Source organism: Otolemur garnettii, unplaced genomic scaffold (assembly GCF_000181295.1).
Source record: "Otolemur garnettii isolate 467f Iridium unplaced genomic scaffold, OtoGar3 scaffold00051, whole genome shotgun sequence".
NCBI lineage: Eukaryota > Metazoa > Chordata > Mammalia > Primates > Galagidae > Otolemur > Otolemur garnettii.
The window spans coordinates 8827331-8842913 of NW_003852446.1; the positions used below are offsets into that span (position 1 = coordinate 8827331).

Below are 15583 nucleotides of genomic sequence, written 5' to 3' on the forward strand. Positions count from 1 at the left end.
GGTAGAGTGCTGTGGCATCACAGCTCACAGCAACCTCCAACTCCTAGGCTCAAGTGAGTCTCCTGCCTCAGCCTCCCAAGTAGCTGAGACGACAGGCACCTGTCACAATGCCCAGCTATTTTTTTTTTTTTTGGTTGCAGCCATCATCATTTTTGGTGGGCCCAGGGTAGATTTGAACCCGCCACCTTAGGTATATGTGGCTGGCGCCTTAGCCACTTGAGCCATAGGCTCTGAGCCACGGGTTGCTTTCTTGATTTCTTTTTCAGATTGTTTATTATTAGTGTATATAAATGACATTGATTTTTGTGTGTTGATTTTTTATCTTGCAACTTTACTAAATTCATTTATCTGTTCTAATAGATTTTTGCTGGAATCTTTAGATTTTTCTAAGTATAAAATCATATCAATTGCAAACATGGCTAATATGACTTTTTTCTTTTCAATTCAGAGACTCTTTACTTATTCTTTTAGCCTAATTGCTCTGGCCAGGATGTCCATTACTATGCTGAATAAAAGTGGGCTTCTTTCTCTTCTTCCAGACCTTAGCTGAAAGTCTTTTAATTTTGTCCCACTCAGTATGATATTGGCTGTTGGTTTGTTATACATGACCTTTATTATTTCGAGGTGTGTTCCTTCTCTACCCAGTTCGAGAATTTTTTAATCATAAAGAAATGTGAATTTTCTGAATGCTTTTTAAGCATCTATTGAAATGTGCATATGACTTCTGTTCTTAGTTTCGTTAATTTGATGTATTACATTTATTGATTAGTATATGTTGAAACATCCTTGCATCCCTAGGAAGAATCCCACTTGATCATGGATTGTTGTTGTTGAAATCTTTTAAATGTGTTATTGAAAAATGTGCTAATATTTTGTTGAGGATTTCTGCATCCATGTTCGTTAGTGAAATTGACTTGTAATTTTCTTTTGATGTTGAGTCTGTGTCTGAATTTGGTGTCAGGATAATACTGGCCTTGTAGAATGAGTTTGAAAGTATTCCCTCCTCTTCAGTTTTTTTGAAGAGTTTATGTAGAATTGATATTAATTCTTCTTTAAATGTTTAGCAGAATTCATCAGGTCCTGGGATTTTTTTTTGATAGGAATAGATTTATAATTAGAAAAGAGATTGAATTGGGAATCAAAAATCCCAAACATCACGCCTATAATCCTAGCACTCTGGGAGGCCAAGGTGGGTGGATCACTGGAGCTCCTGAGTTCGAGACCAGCCTGAGTAAGAGTGAGACCCCGTCTCTACTAAAAATGAAAAACTGAGGCAAGAGGATCACTTGAGCCCAAGAGTCTGAAGTTACTGTGAGCTCTGAGTCCACAGCACTCTACCAAGGGTGACAGCATGAGACTCTATCTCAAAAAAAAAGGAAAGAAAAAATCCCTGGACCCGGTGGCTTCATTAGTGAGTTCTATGAAACTTTTAAAGAAGAACTAATACCAATCCTCCTCAGACTCTTTAAAAACACTACAAAGGAAGAAATACTTTGTAACTTATTCTATGAGGCCAACATTGTCTTGATACCAAAGCCAGACAAAGACATTACAAAGAAATAAAAGTACAGACCAATATCCCTTGTGAACATTTATGTAAAAATCATCAATAAAATAGTAGCAAAATCAAATTCAGCAGCATATAAAAAGGATTACATACCACAATCAAATTGGATTTATTCCTGGAATGCAAGGGTACTTCAACATACAAAAGTCAGCATAATGCACCCCGTTAATAAAATGATGGGAGAAAACACATGATCATCTCAATTGATGCAAAAAAAAAGCATTTGACAAAATTCAACATCTTTTCACAATAAAAAATAATCAACGAAATAGGAGAAGGAAATTACCTCAAAAAAAAGGCCACATATGAAAAGTCAATAGCTAACATCATACCCAATGCTGAAAAACTGAAAGATTTTTCTCTAAGATCTGGAATAAACCAAGAATAACAAGGATGCCAAGACCAGTCAATGGTAAAACAATATTTTTTTCAACAAACGGTGCAGAAGAAACTGGATATTTACATGCAAAAGAATGAAGTCAGACATTTGCATAACACCATAAATAAAAATTAATTCAGAATGGATCAAAGCCATAAAAATAATATATAAAACTATAAAAGTTTTCAAAAAAACTGAATTTGGCATTTTCTTGGACATGATACCAAAGGCATAAGTCAACAAAAGAAAAAATAATAAACATACTGAACTTCATCAAAATTAAAAACTTTTGCACTTCAATACTATCAATAGAATAATACTTCATAATGTAATTTACCAAGTCACTACACAAATGTATCAATTTGGATGCTGGCAAGAAAACCAATAGCAAATTCAAAGGGCAGTTGAGGAGGGTTAATAGAAGTACTGTTTGCAATAGTATGGATGAGGAAAAGAAACCCAACAATGGACGGTGAAGCACTCCGGTGGTAGTAACAGCAGAAGGTGAGCCAAACCACAGGCATAAAGGTGCTTTTCAGTACAAAATACATAGAAATTCTGGAAAACTATAATAAATTTCCTTTGAAATTTTGCCTAAGCTTTCAAGAGAAATCACACAGTACAACATGAGAAAAGAACTGAAAACCAGAGTGGTCAAAATATGCACCAACTCTGAAGCAGTTCTGAGAGTTTTGCAGGTCTTGGTAACAAAAACGTGGGAGTCGATGACTATATGGGGACAGAGGACAAGGCACTAAGCCCACCTGAGACTGGTAGTTTGACCTGGGGTCCCTATATAAAGGTAACACTTCTAAAGAGCTAAACCCGTAGTGAAAATAAGTAAGAAAAATCCACTCACCTTGATTGTCGTGGGCCTGCTCTGGGTGGCAAAGAGAAAAAGGATCTTCCTAAAGAATTCATAATCATACGTGCCTTCACCTAGATTTGGGAGTTATTATACACTACCATTGTTTATGAATCCCCAAACAATATAATAACATAAAAATTAGTCTTAGTTTAGAAATATCCTATTGCTGCTAACCAGTAAATATGAAATCCTCCAAATAGACGTAAGCTCATTGTATCCACACCAATAAAGTCCACTGAAGACACTGTATTCCAAAACTATATAAAAACCATGAGTATCAGTTATTTTTGCTGTATAATGAACTATCTCAAAACTTATGGTAACTATTTATTTAGCATGCAATTCTGTGGGTTAGCTATTGGGCTGGGTGCAACTGAGTAGTTTTATTACTTTGGCCATGCTCAATTGAGCTCAGCTGATCTCAATAACGGAACTGCAGTCAGCTGCTTGGTTAGCTGGAAACTGAATCAACTAAGTTTGTTCAGCTGGGATGATATTCCTTTGCTCCACATAAACAATTCTCTGTAAGATTCTCGTCAGACGTTTCTGGATATTTCTGACAAGGTCCCAAGAAAGCAAGCATGAGCAAGTATAAACCCACTTGAGTCCTAGGCTCAGAACTAAGACACTGCTGCTTCCACTTTATTCTATTGACCAAATAAGGTCATAAAGCTATCCCAGATTCTAGGGATGGAGAGGTAGACTCTACCTTTTGATAAGTGCATAGATATAGGCACAGGAAAAATGTATGAGTACTTTTATAATCCAAAAAAAAATGAATAAGAACAAGAAGACAAATTCTAAGTTAAGGGTGCATGTTAATATACTGCAACTAACTTTCTAAAGCAAGTTCTTTAAGGTGAATAAAAGGATGCTAAGTATAATAATAACACAAAAAGATATAAAAGTATAGAATTCATGGGTAAAAGTATACAGTGCAATTCAGAATACTCTATATAGTAAAAATCATATGTAAACCACCTGGGAAGGTTAATATATGAAGCTATTAAAAAAATAATATCTACAGGCTCAGTGCCTGTAGCTCAGTGAGTAGGGCGCCAGCCACATACACTGAGGTTGGTGGGTTCAAGCCCAGCCCAGGCCTGCTAAACAACAATGACAACTGCAACCAAGAAATGGCCGGGCATTGTGGTGGGTGCCTGTAGTCCCAGCTACTTGGGAGGCTGAGGCAAGAGAATTGCTTGAGCCCAAGAGTTTGAAGTTGCCATGAGCTGTAATGCCACAGCACTATACCAAGGGCAACATAGTGAGACTCTATCTCAAAAAAAAAAAAATCTACAATAATGTATTAAGTACAAAACATAAAAATATGTAATTTATTACATCAAAATTTAAAACTTGGATAGGAACTTAAACACTCCACTTTCAACACTGGACAGATCATCTAGGTATAAAATCAACAAAGAAACGTTGGACTTAAATTGCACCCTAGACCAAATGGACCTAACAAACATTTACAGAATATTCCATCCAACAGCTACAGAATATACATTCTTCTCCACATGAGATATTCTCCTAGGTAGATCCTATTTTTCTTTCTTTAAAAACATCTGATCCTATGTTAGGCCACAAAACAAGTGGTAAAATATTCAAGAAGATCAAAATCATATCAAATATCTTTTCAGACCACATGGTATAAAACTAGAAATTAATAACAAAGGGAACATCAAACATTACAAATACAAAAAAACATGCTCCTAAATGATCATTGGGTTTATAAATAAATTAAAAGAAAAATTTAATAAATTTCTTAAGACACATGAGAATGGAAACATAACATCCCAAAACTTACGAGATGCAACAAAAACACTCCTAAGAGAAAAGTTTATAGCAATAGTTATCTACAAAAAAAATATGAAGTAAAATTTCCAATAAGCAACCTAATGAATGCACCTCAAGGAACTAGGAAAACAAGATTAACTAAGCCCAAAATTGATAGAAGGAAGGAAATAATAAAGATAAAAATAGAGATAAGCAAAAGAAAGATACAAAATATCAATAAAACAGTTTGTTTTATGAAAAATGAAACAAAATTAACTAACATTTACTTAGACTAAGAAGAAAACAAACAAGAATAAATAAGATCAGAAATGAAAAAAGAGACATTACAACTGATACCACAGATTCATGATATAAAGGGTCATAAGAGACTATTGTGAACAACTATATGCCAAGAAAGTATAAATCCTAAAATAAATGGATAAATTGCTAGACACATACAAAGTACTAGGAGTCAACCATGAAGAAATCCAAATCTTGACTAGACCAATAACAAATAAGAAGATGGAGTATTAAAAGTCTCCCATTAAAGAAAATTCCAGACCCTGATGGCTTCACTGCTTAATTCTACCAAACCTTTAAAGAAGAACTAAAATCAATCCTACACAAAGTATTTCAAAAAAATGAGGAGGAGGCAATACTTCCAAATTCATTATAAGAGGCCAATATTACCCTAATGCCAAAACCAGACAGAGACATAAGAAAAATAAAAAGCAGAAAACGACAGGCCAATACCCCTGATAAACATAGGGGTAAAACTCCCAAACAAAATCTCATCTACAGAATTCAACAACACATTAAAAAGAGTATCCAATATCATCAAGTGGGATTAAAGCCAGGCATGTAAAGATGGTTCAACATACACAAATTAATGATGATTGCCACATTCAAAGATGGACAAAATCCATATGATCATATCTATAAATTCAGATAAAGCACTTTACAAAAGTCAACATCCCTTCATGATAAAAGGGCTCAACAAACGACATATATAATCTATGTGCCATGACACAATAAAAGCCACATCTGACAAACTCATAGCTAACATAATTCTGAACAGAGAAATGCTGAAAGTTTGTCCTCTAGGCTCGGCGCCTATAGCTCAGCTGGCTAAGGCGCCAGCCACGTACACCTAAGGTGGCGGGTTCGAATCCCCAGCCCGGACCCGCCAAAACAACAATGACGGCTGCAACCAAAAAATGGCCGGGCGTTGTGGCGGGCGCCTGTGGTCCCAGCTACTTGGGAGGCGGAGGCAGGAGACTCGCTTGAGCCCAGGAGTTGGAGGTTGCTGTGAGCTGTAATGCCACGGCACTCTGCCCAGGGGGACAGCTTGAGGCTCTGTCTCAAAAAAAAAAAAAAAAAAAAAAGAAAGTTTGTCCTCTAATATCAGGAACAAGAGAAGGATACCCACTTTCACCACTTCTATTAAGCATAGTACTGGAAGTCCCAGCCAGTGCAATAAGGCAACAGAAAAAAAATAAAAGGCATCCAAACAGGAAAGGAAAACATTAAATTGTCCTTGCTCGCAGATCTTATATGTAGAAAACCTGAAAGACTCCACCCAAAACTGGTAGAACTAATAAACTAATTCAGTAAAGTTGTGGGATACAAAATCAACATAGCATTTCTATACCCTAATAATGTACTATCTGAAAAGGAAATCTATAAAAAAATCCTATTCACAATAGCTTAAAAAAATGAGATAACCTAGGAATAAGTTTAACTAAGGAGGTAAAGACACAGATAAATGGAAATATATTCCATGTTCATGAATTAGAAGAATTAATATTGTTAAAATATCCATACTACCTAAAGCATTCTATAGACTCAGTGCAATTCCTATCAAAAAGCCAATGGCATTCTTCACAGAATTAAAAAAAAATCCTGAAATTCAGATGGAAACACTAAAGTCTGTGAATAGCCAAAGCAATATTGAACAAAATGAAGAAAGCTAGTGGCATCACACTGAGTTCAAAATATGCCACAAACTTATAGTAACCAAAACATCATGGTACTGGCATAAAAACAAACACATCCAGGAGTGTCCAACCTCTTTTATTCTCTGCTACACACTGGAAGAATAAGAGTTATCTTGGGTGGCATATTAAATATACAGACACTAACAAAGGCTGATGAGCAAAAAAAAAAAAAAAAGCTATGTACATGCTTTCTTAGGTATCTTAAGCACTTGACAAAAGTCAACATCCCTTCAAAAAGTCTTCAGAATCAGCATTCAGCCTGCAGGCTGGAGATTGGACATGCCTGATAGATCAATGGAACAGAAAAGAAAGCCTAGAAATAAATCTACATGCTGATAGTTGACTGATTTTTGACAAAGTGACGAAGAACACACACTGGAAAAAGGACAATCTCTTCAAGAAATTGTGTTGGGAAAACTATATTCACATGCAGAAGAATAAGACTAGATCCCTTCCTTATAATATATGTATAAAAATCATCTCAAAATGGATTAAAACCTTGAATATAAGACATGAATCAATAAAACTACTACAAAAAATAGGGGAAACACTTCGTGACATTAGAGTGGGCAAGGAATGTTTGGGTGAAACCTTAGAAACATAGGCAACAAAAGCAAAAATAGTAAAATGCAATTATATCAAACAAACAAGCTTTTGTACAACAAAGGAAACAACTAACAGAGTGAAAAAACAATCTACAGAATGGAAAAAATATTTGCAAACTATACCTCTGACAAAGGTTTAATATCCAGGATACATAAAGAATACAACTCAACAGCATGCAAACAAAATAACCCATTTTATTTTTTTGCAGTTTTTGCCTGGGGCTGGGTTTGAACCCACCATCTTTGGTATATGGGGCTGGCGCCCTACTCCTTTGAGCCGCAGGTGCCACCCCCTTTTTTTTTTTTTTATTGTTTCAGGTTAAGGGAACAAAGAATTGGGTTACAATGTTTGCATTTTTAAGGCAAAATCCCTCTTATAATTGTGTCCCACCCCCAAGAGGTGTGCCATACACCCTAACATTGTGTTCATTAAGTAGGAGCACACTCTCCCCCCTCCCTTCACCCCCACTGTGAATTGAGTTTTTCTCTTATGTGAGTGTCTATTAGACCATCTATTGGCTTCATATTAGAATTGAGTACACTGGCTCGGTGCCTATGGCTCAAGTGGCTAAGGCGCCAGCCACATACACCTAAGGTGGTGGGTTAGAATCCAGCCCAGGGCTGCCAAACAACAATGATGGCTGCAATCAAAAAAAATATATATATAGCTGACCATTGTGGCGGGCACCTGTGGTCCCAGCTACTTGGGAGGCTGAGGCAGGAGACTCGCTTGAGCCCAGGAGTTGGAGGTTGCTGTGAGCTGTGATGCCACAGCACTCTACCCAGGGGGCTAGCTTGAGGCTCTGTCTCAAAAAAAAAAAAAAAAAGAATTGAGTACACTGGATTCTTGCTCCTCCATTTTTGTGATACTTTACTAAGAAGAATGTGCTCCAACTCCATCCAGGTTAATACAAATGATGTAAAGTCTCCATCTTTTTTAGTGGCTAAATTCATTCCTGAGTTGGTGGGAATTTAGGTTGTTTCCACATTTTGGCAATTGTAAATTGAGCTGCAATAACCAGTCTAGTGTAAATGCCCTTATGATAGATAAAATGATTTTTTTTTTCTTCTGAGGAGATGCCTAGTAGTGGGATTGTAGGGTCAAATGGGAGATCTAATTTGAATTCTTCAAGGATTTTCCATACTTCTTTCCAAAGAGGCTGTATTTGTTTGCAGTCCCACCAACAGTGTAAAAGCGTTCCCTTCTCTCCACATCCACACCAGTATTTGCAGCTTTGAGACTTTGAGATGTGGTGTCTTCTCACGGGTTTAGGTGATATCTCAGGGTGGTTTTAATCTGCAGTTCTCTGACAATCAGGAACAATGAATATTTTTTCAAATGTTTGTCAGCCACTTGTCTGTCTTCCTCACAGAAAGCTCTGTTAATATCTCTTGCCCAGTGGTAGGTGGGATTGTTTGCTCTGTTTTTGATTAATTTGAGCTCTCTGTAGATTCTAGCTATCAATGCTTTGTTAGATTCATACCCAATCCAATTTGTTTTAATGGGCAAAGGACCTGAATAAACATTTTTCAAAAGAACACACATAAATAGCCAATAGGCATATGAAAAAATGATCAATACCACTTAATTTTCAGGGAATATATAAATCAAAGTCATAATGAGATATCACTTCACTCCTGTTAGAATAACTATTATCAAAAAGACAAAAGATAAGTGTTGGCAATGTTATGGAGAAAAGGGAACCATTTCATACTGTTGGTGGGAATGTATATTAGTACAACCTTTGTAAAAACCACTATGAAAGTTCCTCAAAAAAGCTAAAAAATAGATCTACCATATAACCTAGCAATCCCACTACTAGATATATCTTTCAAGGAAATGAAATCAGAGTAGGTATCTCTACTCCCATGTTAATTGTTATACTATTCACAATAGCCAAGACATGGAATCAACCTAAGTGTTCAGCAATTGATGAACAGATAAAGAAATATGACATATATTCATCCATGATTCCTTGGTATAAAGAATATTTTGAATTAAAGGGTGTTGGAGATCAAGAAATAATGGAAGGGGCTTTCTGTCTATCTGTATAAAATTAGACCCATCAATAAGAACAATTTCCTTTCCTTTTCCTTGCCATTATTGCAATATATTTCAAGAAAAAAGATCAAGAATACAACCAGACATACCCCAACCCATTTTAAATATAATATCTGTGCCTCAGGTTAATTTTATTTCCAAAAAGAATCATGTATAAGTCAATCTCCTCACCCCAACAAATCCATCCATTCTCTCAAGTATCTATTCATCCTCCTTCTTAGCCTTTCATTATCTATCCTCATTCTCCCCCTCTCCCCTGTAGAAGGTATGTATAAAAATATTGGAACAGTATTGGGATACTGGGTGATCACTATGTAATTTCTCCCCAAGCACATGGCAAATAAATCTTCCTCCTATTATTCTGCCCTAATTGTGAGTTGATCTTTCAATGAACTTTTAGGAGAAAGGACAAGTTTTCCCCTCATTCCTATAATACACACACACACACACACACACACCATTGCGGCACCTGCATATATAAAGCAAATATTAATATATCTGAAGGGAGAGACAGACAACAATAAAAATAACAGTGGATGATGTCAATACCTTACTTTCAGCAGATCATCCAGACAGAAAATCAGTAAGGAAACATCAGATTTAAATTATTCAAATGGACCATCCAACGGTAGCAAAATACACATTCCTCTGAAGTGCACAGAGACCTCTCGCTAGGATAGATCATGTTAGTTCAAAACACAAGCCTTAACAAATTTAAGAACTTTGGAATCAAAACAAGTATCTTTTTTTTTTTTTTTTTTTTTTTTTTGAGACAGAGCCTCAAGCTGTCCCCCTGGGTAGAGTGCTATGGCATTACAGCTCACAGCAACCTCCAACTCCTGGGCTCAAGCGAGTCTCCTGCCTCTGCCTCCCAAGTAGCTGGGACCACAGGCGCCCGCCACAACGCCCGGCTATTTTTTGGTTGCAGCCGTCATTGTTGTTTGGCAGGTCCGGGCTGGGGATTCAAACCTGCCACCTTAGGTGTACGTGGCTGGCGCCTTAGCCGGTTGAGCTATAGGCGCCGAGCCAAAACAAGTATCTTTACCAACCATAATGGTATGAAACTAGAAATGAATAACAAAAAGAATCTTGGAAAATTCAATACAAGTGAAAGCACATGTACTGAGAATAAGATGGAGTCAGTTAGACTAGAGCAAACATAACACAGCAGGTCTGGTCATTGGGTTTCCTTCACCTCTTGTCTCTAATTGTTATTGTTTTGTAAATTTAGCTCCCACGCTAAAGATGCCTATCTTAAATAGTCTAGGAAGATTGATTTAGGAAATTAAATTTTGAATCAGAAATGTAATAGATTATCACCGAGTTGTGCTGATTATTATTTAAAGTAAGAGTGAATGCACTGTTTACTTTGAACTTTTATGTATAAAACTGTGATTTTAGAAATGGAAGAGCAGAACAGTCTTAGAGAGGCTACTGTCTCCAGAATCACTGGCCTTCTGACAAAGTTTGGTGGACCTATCCCTGTCTCCACATATTGGCTGACAATGACAGGTGGCTGGACCCTCTTCATCTGGTAACACATGGAAATGAAATGGTAGCCTCCTGAACAATCAATGGGTCAACGAAAACATTAAAAAGGCAGTTAAAAAATAGCTTGAAACAAAACTGGAAAAACAACATTCTAAGATTTATGGGATACAGTAAAACCAATTTGAAGAAAGATGTTTATAATGTAGGGCAGTGGTTCTCAACCTTCCTAATGCCACAACCCCTTAATACAGTCACGACCCACAGAGTGAGAACCACTGACGTAGGGGTAGAAAGGTGGTGATCTCTTTCCTTCTCATCATTAAGTGTCACAGCCAATAGCCCTGTAACAAAATATAGGTTAACAAGAAAAAATCATAACAAACCTATTATGTGAATGTGTACACACAAAAGTCAGACAACTATGAAAATGCAAATATGGATCAGATGGATAATGCTTAAGAACCCTCTTCACTGGGGAGAGGGGAGATGAGAGGTATAGCTGTAAATTATTTTCACAGGAAATTAATGATCCCAAAGAACCATGGCCTGGGACCAAGTTTCCCTGAACTCTGGAGAGGTGGAGTCACAGGTTATGGGAGGGTGAAGGGAAAGCATGTAAAGCACAGGTTGTCTTTGTTAGGTAGATGAAATCTCACTGGTAGCAGTGTTGCAGGAAGACGAGGCCCAATGGAGAGAAAAGCACCCAAACACCGTATTTAAGAGGAAAAAGGCTTTTATTTCAGCCAGCGGAGCTAATGGCATAGAAGACTTCAAAATAGCCATGCTCCCTGACTGGCTTGGTCTTTCCCTTTTTATCTCCAGTCAAAAAGTTCCAACCCACAGGTACCTTTCTCATTGGTCAGTTTGAACCAAGCAGGAGAAGCTGTTCCAGCCCCCACAGAACTACAAGAGTTCACAGAAGTAGAAATTTCCAGGTTCCAGGAAGTCAAGTCTACAAATTCCTAAGAGCTGAGTCACCATGGAGAGGAGCCTGCAGGTGTATCCTTGGGGCCTCCTTGAGAAGACCTCTGTTCTCCTAGACCTCACTCTTCCCAGGTATTCTCTCTCAGAACTAGCCCTTATAGGACAGTTCTTTGAGATAATGCAATACCAACAACATTTGATCTTACCAGTCATTTGAACAATCCACAGTAGACACAAAAAACAAATAAAAGAATTGATTGGAGATGAAATCAGGACACGGAAAGAGAAAAAAGAAACTGATGAAACTTCTGAATAGGAACAAAACATAAAGAAACCAGTAACAGCAATGCTCAGAACCCAACTACAGAAGAAGAGGGGTGAAGAACAGAATGAGGACATTTACCCTTAACCCTTGAAGAGAAGGAAAACAAAGAATACCTAAAATCTCTATTTACAATCTTCACTCTTATGGGAAAAGAAAACATACCTTTAAATCAGCGGTTCTCAATCTGTGGGTTGCAACCCACAGGAACTGTATTAAAGGGTCGCGGCATTAGGAAGGTTGAGAACCACTGCTCTAGAGTGACATGAAGTTGATGAAATCCCAGAAGTTCTCTTTACTCCTGATAACTTTCAAGCACAGCTGGAGTGCTGCATAAATTCTGGTGTAGACATCCTGAGAAAGTGCTTTGACACAATAGGAGTTAACACGCTGTTTTGTTCAAAAATACAGCACAACAGATGCTAGAGATCTGTGAGAGCTGTACTGGGGAAGAAATTCTCAGGAAGTGAGAGACTCAGGCTTCCTTTCTCTTATCACAGACAAAGTAGTGGACATAGCAGGGGAAGAGCACATACTGGTGCTGGTGAGGTTCGTTGATGAATCTCATAACCCGAGAGAGGAATTTGTGGGCTTTCTGCCTTATGAACCAGATGCAGAAATTTTAGCTGTGAAATTTCACACTACAGTAACTAAAAAGTGGAGGCTAAATACAGAGTATTGTCAAGGCCAGGCATACATTGTGTCCAGTGGATTTTCTTCAAAAATGAAAGTTGTTGCTTTTAGACTTCTAGAGAAATACCCCCAAGCTATCCACACACTTTGCTCTTCCGGTGCCTTAAATATGTGTTTGGCAAAATTGTACCTACTGTGGGAGTATCTATTGCGTTGGGAATAATTGAGAATGTTTGTTCTTCCTTCCATCAAGTACTACAAGTGATTTTAGAACCTGACAATGTAATTTCTGTTCTTTTCCAGAATAGTGAAAGGCTAAAGAACTGAAGGAAATTTGCCATTCTCAGTGGACAGGAAGGCATGATGCTTTTGAAATTTCAGTGGACCTCCTACAAGCACTTGTGTTATGTTTAAATGGTATAAATAGTGACACAACTATTAGATGGAATAATTGCATAGCTGGCCGAGCCTTTGTCCTCTGTAGCACAGTAACAGATTTTGATTTCATTGTTCCTATTGTTCTCTAAAATGTCTTCTCTTTTACAAGGGCCTTTGGAAAAAGCTGCAGGGGCAAACCACTGATGTGTTCTTTGCAGGCAGTAGCCTGACGGCAGTACTGCATTTACTCAATGAAGTGCTGAAAAATGATGAAGGTTATCATGAGTTTTGTTTTGAGGAAGCCACAAATTTGGCAACCAAACTTGACATTCAGAAGAACCTCCCTGGGAAATTCTGCAGAGCTCAGCAAGGTAACTTGGAACCTCAACTAACTTCTGAGAGTTACTATAAAGAAACTCTAAGTGTTCCAACAGTGGAACACATTATTCAGTTGCTTAAAGATAAATACTCAAAGCAGCACCTCAAAGCTCTTAAATGCTTATCTCTGGTATCCTCAGTCATGGGTCAACTTGAATTCAACACATCAAAGGAATACCATGCTAACATGTACAGAAATGATTTACCCAATCCCGACACACTCTTAAACTGAATTGGTGGAGAATAAAATGGAAAAACAAAGGAAAAGATTTTGAGCTTCCATCTACTATTTATGAAGCCCTTCACCTGCCTGATATCAGGCTTTTCCCAATGGGTAAGCAATGCTGAAAGTCCTGTGTGTTCTTCCTATGATGAAGGTTGAGAACAAGCACTATGAAAATGAATGAAAGCATCTCAAAGCTTACTTGAGAAGTTCCAGTTTTGTTGGTGGAACTTCTTTCTGCAGCAGGTCCTTGGTCTTGGAAATTTGAAAAATGAACCCACAGAACACATAGCTCAGTAATAGGATTTATTAGATAGAAAGGAATACAGAAGGAATAAAAGGCACCAGAGCTTCTGAAAGAGGGAAAGATCCAACTGGGAAATCTCGCACAAGTCTTTTGTCTAGAGGGATAAAAGGTCTTGAGAATTACACTTGGCCAGGACTTGGCAGATGGAAGACACCTTTTCAATGTTGACAAGTATATTAACAAATGAATCCAGTCCCTCCAGCTCCTGCCAAAATGGCAGGGAGTCCACTTCAGAAGAGGCCCAGCTTACATGAAATTGCCCAGACCTAGGAAATTTACACAAAATTTTCCAGGCCTAGAAAATGGGGGTCCCTGTCTAGCCCTGAATGGGGGAACCCTATATCACTTTGACAGACCAAAAGTCAAGTAACTTGGCTTTACTTAACAAATTTTGATATTAAGCATGATCTGGATTTAATGCTGGATACATATATCAAACTCTATACAACTAAATCAGAGCTTCCTGCAGATAATTCAGAAACCACTGAAAATACCCGAGACTTTAAATATTTTAATGCCTTTCTCTTGTATTTGATATTTGAAAGAAGAGCTGTAGGTGTATGAAGGCCACTTAATCCCTAAGTATCTTTTTTTTCATTAAATAATAACTTTGTACATTAATGCATTTATGGGGTAAAATGTGCTGACTTGATATAAAATGGGGAATGCTTACATCAAACTGATTGACATAACCATCACCTTACTTATTTGTTGTGGTAAGACATTTATACTCTACTCTTAATAATTTTGAAATGTACCATTGTATTGTGCACATTAGGTGAGGTCCCACCAAATACCCCTCCCTAATCCTGACCTACCCTTCTCCCCTCCCCTCAGCCTCTGCTTCCCTCCTCCTTTCTGGACTATATTTGTGTTCTATCATTTGTATGAATGTGTAGGTGATTATAATTGGTTTCATAATAGTATTGAGTACACTGGATACTTTTTCTTTCATTCTTGAGATACTTTATTAAGAAGAATATGTTCCAGCTCCATCCAGGTAAACATAAAAGATGTAAAGTCTCTTTTTATTGCTGCATAGTATTCCATGGTATACATATACCACAGTTTATTAATCCATTCATAGGTTGATGGGCACTTGGGCTGCTTCCATGACTTGGCAATAATGAATTGGGCTGCAATAAACATTCTGGTACAAATGTCTTTGTTATTAAATGATTTTTGATTGTCTGGATATACACCTAGTAGAGGAATTTCAGGATCAAGTGGCAAGTGTACTTTTCATTCCTGGAGTATTCTCCAAACTTCTTTCCAAAAAGGCTATATTAGTTTGCATTCTCACCAGCAGTGTACAAGTGTTCCCTTCTCTCCACATCCATGCCAACATCTAAAGTTTTGGGATTTTGTGATGTGGGCTAATATTACTGGAGTTAGATGATTATCTCAAAGTAGTTTTGATTTGCATTTCTCTAATGATTAAAGATAATGAGCATTTTTTGATATGTCTGTAGGCCATGTGCCTGTCTTCTTCAGAGAAGCTTCTGTTCAAGTCTCTTGCCCACAAAGAAATGGGGTTATTTGTTCTTTTCTTATTGATAAGTTTGAGTTCTCTATGGATTCTAGTTATCAGACTTTTGTCAGAAACATAACCTGCAAATTATCTTCTCCCGTTAATGAAGGCTGTCTGCTTGCTTTCCTTACTATGC

At 37.4% G+C, this 15583-nt stretch overlaps 1 pseudogene; it reads left to right on the forward strand.

Moving 5' to 3' along the window:
- Positions 1 to 14480, forward strand: part of LOC100957747 — a 54113-nt pseudogene extending 39633 nt beyond the window's left edge.
- Positions 14481 to 15583: the final 1103 nt, after the last annotated feature.